The sequence below is a fragment of the Bombina bombina genome, chromosome 3 (assembly GCF_027579735.1).
Source record: "Bombina bombina isolate aBomBom1 chromosome 3, aBomBom1.pri, whole genome shotgun sequence".
Taxonomy (NCBI): Eukaryota; Metazoa; Chordata; class Amphibia; order Anura; family Bombinatoridae; genus Bombina; species Bombina bombina.
Window position 1 is genome coordinate 206,158,371 of NC_069501.1, and position 7,830 is coordinate 206,166,200.

The following is a 7,830-nucleotide window of genomic DNA, read 5'->3' on the forward strand; positions in this document are numbered from 1 at the left end:
AATTTGATCAACTGAAGCTTCATTCTTGAAAGTCCAAGAAGTGGCAACTGTTCTAGTAGAATGAGCTGTAATTCTCTGAGGCGGAGACTGCCCTGTCTCCAAATAAGCTTTGTGAATCAAAAAGTTTCAACCAAGATGCCAGAGAAATAGCAGAGGCTTTCTGACCTTTCCTGGTGCCAGAAAAAATAACAAATAGACAAGAAGTCTTTCTGAAATCTTTAGTAGCCTCAACATAATATTTCAAAGCTCTTACCACATCCAAAGAATGTAAAGACCTTTCAAGAGTATTCTTAGGATTAGGACACAAAAAAGGAACAATTTCCCTATTTAAATAAAGTCCGCAAAACAGCTTTATCTTGATGGAAAATCAGATAAGGAGACTCACACGAGAGAGCATATAATTTAGAAACTATTCTAGCAGAAGAGATAGCCAAAAGAAATAACACTTTCAAAGAAAGTAAATTAATATACAGAGAATGCATAGGCTCAAAAGGAGAAGCCTGTAAAATCTTCAAAACCAAATTGAGACTCCAAGGAGGAGAAATAGATTTAATAACAGGTGTGTTATGAATCCATGTCTGAACAAAACAGTGAATATCAGGAAGTTTAGCAATCTTTCTATGAAATAAGACAGAAAGAGCAGAAATTTGTCCTTTCAAAGTATTTGCAGACAAACCCTTATCCAAACCATCCTGAAGAAACTGAAAAATCGTAGGAATTCTGAAAGAATGCCAAGAATAATTATGAGTGGAACACCATGAAAAGTAGTTTTTTTTCCTTGAAACAGACTTACGAGCCTGTATCATAATGTTAATCACTGAGTCAGAGAAACCTCTATGACTAAGTACTAAGCATTCAATTTCCATGCCTTTAAATGTAGAGATTTGAGATCCTGATGGAAAAACAGTCCTTGAGACAGAACCTCTGGCCTTAAAGGAAGTGGCCAAGGCTGGCAACTGGACATCCGGACAAGATCCGCATACCAAAACCTGTGAGGCCATGCTGATGCTATCAGAAACACATGAGATTGTTCCGTTATGATCTTGGAGATCACCCTTGGAAGAAGAACCAGAGGCAGAAAAATATAAGCGGGTTGGTAAAACCAAGGAACTGCTAAGGCATCCACCACCTCTGTCTGAAGATCCCTGGACCTGGAAAGGTATCTGGGAAGCTTTTTGTTTAGACAAGAGGCCATCAGATCTTTTTCTGGAAGACCCCACATCTGTACAAGATGAAAAAACACATCTGGATGGAGAGACCACTCCCCCGGATGTAAAGTCTGATGTCTGAGATAATCCGCTTCCCAATTGTCTACACCTGGGATATGAATTGCAGAAATTTGACAAGAGTTGGATTCCGCCCAAGAAAGTATCCAAGATACTTCCTGTATTGCTGAAGGACTGAGAGTCCCTCCTTGATGATTGACATATGCCACTGTTGTGATATTGTCTATTTGAAAACTAATGTAAAGTTCTCTCTTCAATAGAGGCCATGCCTGAAGAGCCCTGAAAAAGCACAATTCTAAAATATTGATTGGTAATCTTGCCTCTCGAGATTTCCAAACCACTTGTGCTGTCAGAGACCCCCAGACAGCTCCCTAATCTGAAAGACTTGCATCTGTTGTGATCACAGTCCAGGTAGGATGAACAAATGAGGCCCCTTGAACAATAAGGTGATGGTCTAACCACCAAGTCAGAGAGAGTTGAGTGTTGGGATTTAAGTATATCAGTTGTGATATCGGAGTATAATCCCTGTACTATTGGTGCAACATGCAAAGCTGTAGAGGCCTCAAATGAAAACGAGCAAAGGGGATCGCGTCCGATGCTGCAGTCATGAGACCTAAAGCTTCCCATGCACATAGCCACTGAAGGGAATGACAGAGACTGAAGGTTTAGACAAGCTAAAACTAATTTAATTTGTCTCTTGTCTGTCAGAGAAAGAGTCATGGACACTGAATCTATCTGGAAACCTAAAAAGGTGACCCTTGTCTGAGGAATCAAGAAACTGTTTTCTATCTATTGGGTTCTTGTAAAGTGTGGCTATTCACCTGTAAGGGTCTCAAGGCGCTGAGGGTTGCAGTTCAGTCGAAGAGCCAGGTCTTGAGGTCTTTTCTGAACTTAGTTACGGCGGTAGCTTGTCTGAGGTGCAGCGGGAGGGTGTTCCAAGTCTTGGCTGCCAGGTGAGAGAAGGATCTGCCTCCCGCTGTGGTTTTCCTAATGGGGGGATGACTGCGAGGGCTTGGTTGGCCGATTAAAGTTGTATGGCAGGGGTGTAGAAGGTAACGCGGTGGTTCATGTATTCGGGACTGATGTTGTGGAGGGCCTTGAATGCGTGGGTGAGAAGCTTGAAGGTTATTCTTTTGTTGAAGGGGAACCAGTGCAGGTCCCGCAGGTGTTTGGTGATGTGGCATTGGTGAGGGATGTCAAGGATGAGTCTGTTTGAGGCGTTCTGGATGTGCTGGAGTCTCTTTTGGAGCTTGATGGTGGAGCAGGTGTAGAGTGCGTTGCCGTAGTCCAGTCGGCTGCTGACAAGGGCGTGGATGACAATCTTCCTGGTTTCGGTTGGGATCCATTTGAAGATCTTTCGCAGCAGGTGGAGTGTGTGGAAGCATGCAGAGGAGACGGTATTGATTTGTTGGTCCATGGAGAGCGATGAGTCCAGGATGATGCCTAAATTTTGTGCATGGTCGGTGGGGGTTGGAGGGTGTCCGAGGGCTGTGGGCCACCAGGAGCTATTCCAGGAAGATGTGGTGGGACCAAGGAGGAGGACTTCAGTCTTGTCTGCGGTCAGCTTTAGGCAATTGTAGATCATCCAGGTGGTGACTGCTGTCAGCCCTTTGTGGACGTTTCTCTTGGAGGTGGTGGGGTCACTGGTGACTGAGATGATTAGCTGGGTGTCGTTGGCATAGGAGACAATGTGTAGGTTGTGTCGTCGGGCGATGGCGGCGAGAGGGGCCATGTAGACGTTGAATAGGGTGGGGCTCAGCAAAGAGCCTTGGGGTACACCGAAGCTGATCTCTGTGGGCTTGGGGGTGAAGGGTGAGAGTCTAACTTTCTGAGTTCTGCCGGTGAGGAAGGAGGTGATCCATTCCAGGGCTTTATCGCGTATGCCGGCGTTGTGTAGGCGGGTGCGGAGGGTGAGGTGGGAGACAGTGTTGAATGCTGCTGAGAGGTCTAGGAGGATGAGGGCAGCGGTCTCTCTTTGGTCAAGTAGGGTGAGGATGTCATCTGTGGCGGCGAGGAGGGTGGTCTCTGTGCTGTGGTTGCTCCTGAAACCGGATTAGGAGGGATCCAGGGTGTGGTTGGCCTTGATGTAGTCAACAAGTTGCACGTTCATGGACTTCTCAATAACTTTGGACGCAAAGGGGAGCAGAGAGATGGGGCGGTAGTTCTTCGGATCATTGGGGTCAGCCGTGGGTTTTTTCAGTAGGGATTTTAATTCTGCGTGCTTCTAATCATCCAGGAAGGTGTCAGTTATGATGAAGCAGTTGATGGTGCTGCAGAGCTCGGGGGCAATGGTGTAACCCGCTTTGTTGAATATATGATGCGGGCATGGGTCTGAGGGTGCTCCGGAGTCGATCGATCTCATGATTCTGATGGTGTCCTCTGTGGTGAGGGGGCTCCAGATGGTCCGTGGGGGGTAGGCGGTGGTGTATTTGGATGAGGTATCGGTGGGAGTTGGTGGGTTGGCAGTGGTGGGTGAGTTCTGGGGTGCGAAGCTGTCATAGATGTCGACAATCTTGCGGTAGATATACGTTGCGAGTCTTGCTGGATCTCCAGGTCCTTTCCAATCACCTGCAGTGGCGTTTGGAGTCCTGGAGGGCTGGGGTGAACCAACTCGCCTTGTTGGTGGGTTGGCGGTTCAACGGTTTCTTGAGGGGGGCGAGGGTGTTGGCGCAGTCTTTGAGCCAGTGGTGGAGGTTGCGGGAGGAGTAGTTGGCATCTGTGGAGGTAGCTGGGGGAGACTTGTTCAGGGTGGAGTACAGTTGGTCTTCAGTGATGTTGTTCCAGTTTCTGCAGGGCGGGTGGTGCTGCCGGAAGTGTGTGGTGGGTTTGTTGAAGGAAAAATGTATGCAATGGTGGTCGGTCCAATGGAGTTCGGTGATGTGGTTGACTGAGATGTGGTTGCCTGCAGAGAAGTTGTTTTGTGTGAGAATCTGCTAAATGAAAATATTGAGCTAGTACCAAGATATTGTCCAAATAAGGAAACACTGCAATACCCTGCTCTCTGATTAGAAGGGCACTGAGAACCTTTGAAAAGATTCTCTGAGCTGTTGCTAGGCCGAACGGAAGAGCGACAAGTTGGTAATGTTTGTCTAGAGAAGAGAATCTCAGAAAACGATAGTGTTCTGGATGAATTGGAATGTGAAGATAAGCGTCCTGTAAGTCTATTGTGGACATGAAATGACCTTGCTGAACAAAAGGCAGAATAGTCCTTATAGTCACCATCTTGAAAGATCCAGAATTGGTCTGAACAAATCTTCTTTCTTTGGGACAATGAATAGATTTGAATAAAAACCCAATCCCTGTTCCTACGGAAGAACTGGAACAATCACCCCTGAAAGCTTTAGGTCTGAAACACATTTCCAAAAAGCCTGAGCTTTCACAGGGTTTGTTGGAACATGAGAAAGAAAAAAATCTTCCCATGGGAGGTCTTATTCTGAAACCTATTCGATACCCCTGAGAAACAATATTCTGAATCCATTGATTTTGAACAGAAACTGTCCAAATGTGTTAAAATAATTTCAATCTACCCCCACCAGTTGAACTGGTTTGAGGGTAGCACCTTCATGCAGTCTTAGGGGCTGGATTTGTTTTTTTATAAGGCTTGAATTTATTCCAATTCGGAGATGGTCTCCAATTAGAGCCAGATGCCTTAGGGAAAGGAGAGGTATTTTGTTCTCTATTCTGATGAAAGGAACGAAAATGATTGGGAGCTTTACATTTACCCATAGACTTCTTATATTGGGCAGAAAACTCCCTTTCCTCCGGTGATAGTGGCGATAATAGAATCCAATTGAGAACCAAATAAATTACTACCTTGAAATGATAATGATAGTAATAGTAATCTAGATTTAGACACCATATCAGCATTCCAAGATTTAAGCCATAAAGCTCTTCTAAAGACATAGATTTAATATCCATCTTAAAGGGACACTGAACCCAAAATGTTTCTTTCATGATTCAGATAGAGCATGCAATTTTTAAGCAACTTTCTAATTTACTCCTATTATCATTTTTTTCGTTCTCTTTATATCTTTATATGAAAAAAAGGCATCTAAGCTTTTTTCTTGGTTCAGACCTCTGGACAGCAGTTTTTGATTGGTGGATGAATTTATCCACCAATCAGCAAGGACAACCTAGGTTGTTCACCAAAAATGGGCCGGCATCTAAACTTACATTCTTGCATTTCAAATAAAGATACCAAGAGAATAAAGAACATTTGATTATAGGAGTAAATTAGAAAGTTGCTTAAAATGTTATGCTCTATCTGAATCACAAAAGAAAAAAATTGGGCTCAGTGTCCCTTTAATTTGCAATGGTAGATGAATACAGCACTTTGTGTAAAGGTGGTGCACGGTGTGGGAGGTAGCTGCAATAGCCTCTGTGATAATTATGCACTCGTAGTAACACCAGCACCAGTATCTTGAATATCAATACTTTTTATTAGAGGTTACATTAAAAGCAGCAACGTTTCGTGGTGAACCCACTTAGTCATGCTCAAGACATGACTAAGTGGGTTCACCACGAAACGTTGCTGCTTTTAATGTAACCTCTAATAAAAAGTATTGATATTCAAGATACTGGTGCTGGTGTTACTACGAGTGCAGTGTCCCTTTAATGACATCAAATATAGCATCACAAATGAAATGATTAGCATGTTGAAGAAAAAACACAATGCTAGACAATTCAGGATCTGTTAACTGTTGAGCTAAACTGTCCAACCAAAAAGTTGAAGCAGCAGCAACATCAGCCATAGAAATGGCAGGTCTAAGAATATAGCCAGTATGTAAATATGCTTATCTAAGATAGGATTCAATCTTCCTATCTAAAGGATCCTTAAACAAATTACTATCTTCCATAGGAATAGTAGTACATTTGGCATCAACCTTAGGGACTTTTTCCCAAAACTCTAAATTAGCCACAGGTAAAGGATATAGCTTTTAAACCTAGAAGAAGGGTTAAAAGAAGCACCAAGTTTAGACCATTCCTTAGTAAACATATGGGAGATAGCATCTGGAATAGGAAAAACTTCAGGAGTAACCTCAGAAGTTTTAAAAACAGAATTCAAACGTTTGCTATTCTTGTTATCAAGAGGACTAGATTCCTCAATACCCCAATTAAACAATACTTTCTTTAATAAAGAACGACTATATTCAATCTTAAAAAGAAAGGTTGATTTATCATTTGCAGTCTCTGAAGTAGGATCCTCTGAGCCAGAGAAATCCATACCAGCAGAAGATACTTCAGTATGCTGTCGATCAATACAAACTTCATCAGATTTATGAGAAGTTAGGAGAGACCTTTTAAGTCTATTTGAAGGCGGAATAGCAGTCATAGCCTTCTCTATGGCTGCAGCAATATAATCTTTTATATCTACAGGAATATCATGTACATTAGACTGTGAAGGTTTAACAGTAGATGCATTTGTACTTATAACAAGTGCCACATATTTGAGCTGATGAAGTAAGATGAGCTAATTTACAACATACACACTTAGCTTTGGTAGAATTAGGTTCAGGCAGCTTGGTTCCTACAGTAACATCAGAGGCAGGATCAGTTTGAGACATCTTGCAAAATGTAACAAAAAATAAAAAATAACATTTAAGAAAATATCCAATTTCCTCAAAATAGCAGTTTCAGGAAAGGGAAAAAAGGCTTATGATAAAACGTTTTATACAAAAGTAAAATCAAAAGCAAGCAACCTAGCCCTCTATGAATCAAATGAGAGTAGAGAGCAAAAGAGGTAGAGACTTAATATAACAAATTTTGGCACCAAGGATGGCGCAAACGCAGAGAAAAAAAAACTTTTGGCACCAAATCTTAACAAATTAAATGACGTGACTAGCGTCACAACAGGCGCAACTTAGCACTAAAAAAAACTTGTGTCAAGAAAGTTGCAAGTAATGACATGACTCGCGTCACGGCAGACACAACTTTGCGACAAAAATTTTCGTGTCAAACATTTTGCAATAAAAAGTAACATTCTGCATCATCAGGAGCCTAAGCCCATGAAATTTTTTAAAAAAACAGACTTCAAGTTACAACTAACTGGAACCCCAGTTAAGCCTAAAAACTCACATAAACATAATTTCCATGCTGAAACTGTTAGACTGCAAAGGGAAATACACAGACCTGACTCATGGCAAATATATACAATATACATTTAAAACTTTATAAGATAAAGTGCCAAACATAGCTGAGAGTGTCTTAAAAATGTATATATACTTACCAGAAGACAACCATCCACATATAGCAGACAGCCAAACCAGTACTGAAACATACCAGCTGAGGTAATGGTAGAGGAGTATAATGTCGATCTGTAAAGGGAGGCAGCAGATGAATCCCTGCGACCGATTACAGAGAGCCTTAGAATAGATTTCCCATAGGTGAAAACATGGTATCATCAGGCAATACTCCCTTCACATCCCTCAAACAAACACTGTACTTTGAGAGGAACTGGGCTTCAATATGCTAAGAAGCACTTATCACAGAAGAAAATCAAGCACAACTTGCTTCACCACCTCCATGAGAGGCAAAGTTTGTAAAACTAAGGAATGAGTGAGGTGGGATGTGTATTTATAGGCATTTTGAGGTTTGGGAAAGTTTG

General features: G+C 42.3%; 1 protein-coding gene across 1 annotated transcript in view; it reads right to left on the reverse strand.

The window, feature by feature from the left end:
• The window catches only part of TRPV1 (transient receptor potential cation channel subfamily V member 1), a 341,264-nt gene extending 333,733 nt beyond the window's left edge, over nt 1–7,531 (reverse strand). Inside the window, exon 1 of the mRNA XM_053706095.1 lies at nt 7,453–7,531. The gene's annotated coding sequence lies outside the window, so the exon portion shown is untranslated. The remainder of the gene's footprint in view (nt 1–7,452) is intronic.
• Between the last annotated feature and the right edge of the window lie 299 nt (nt 7,532–7,830).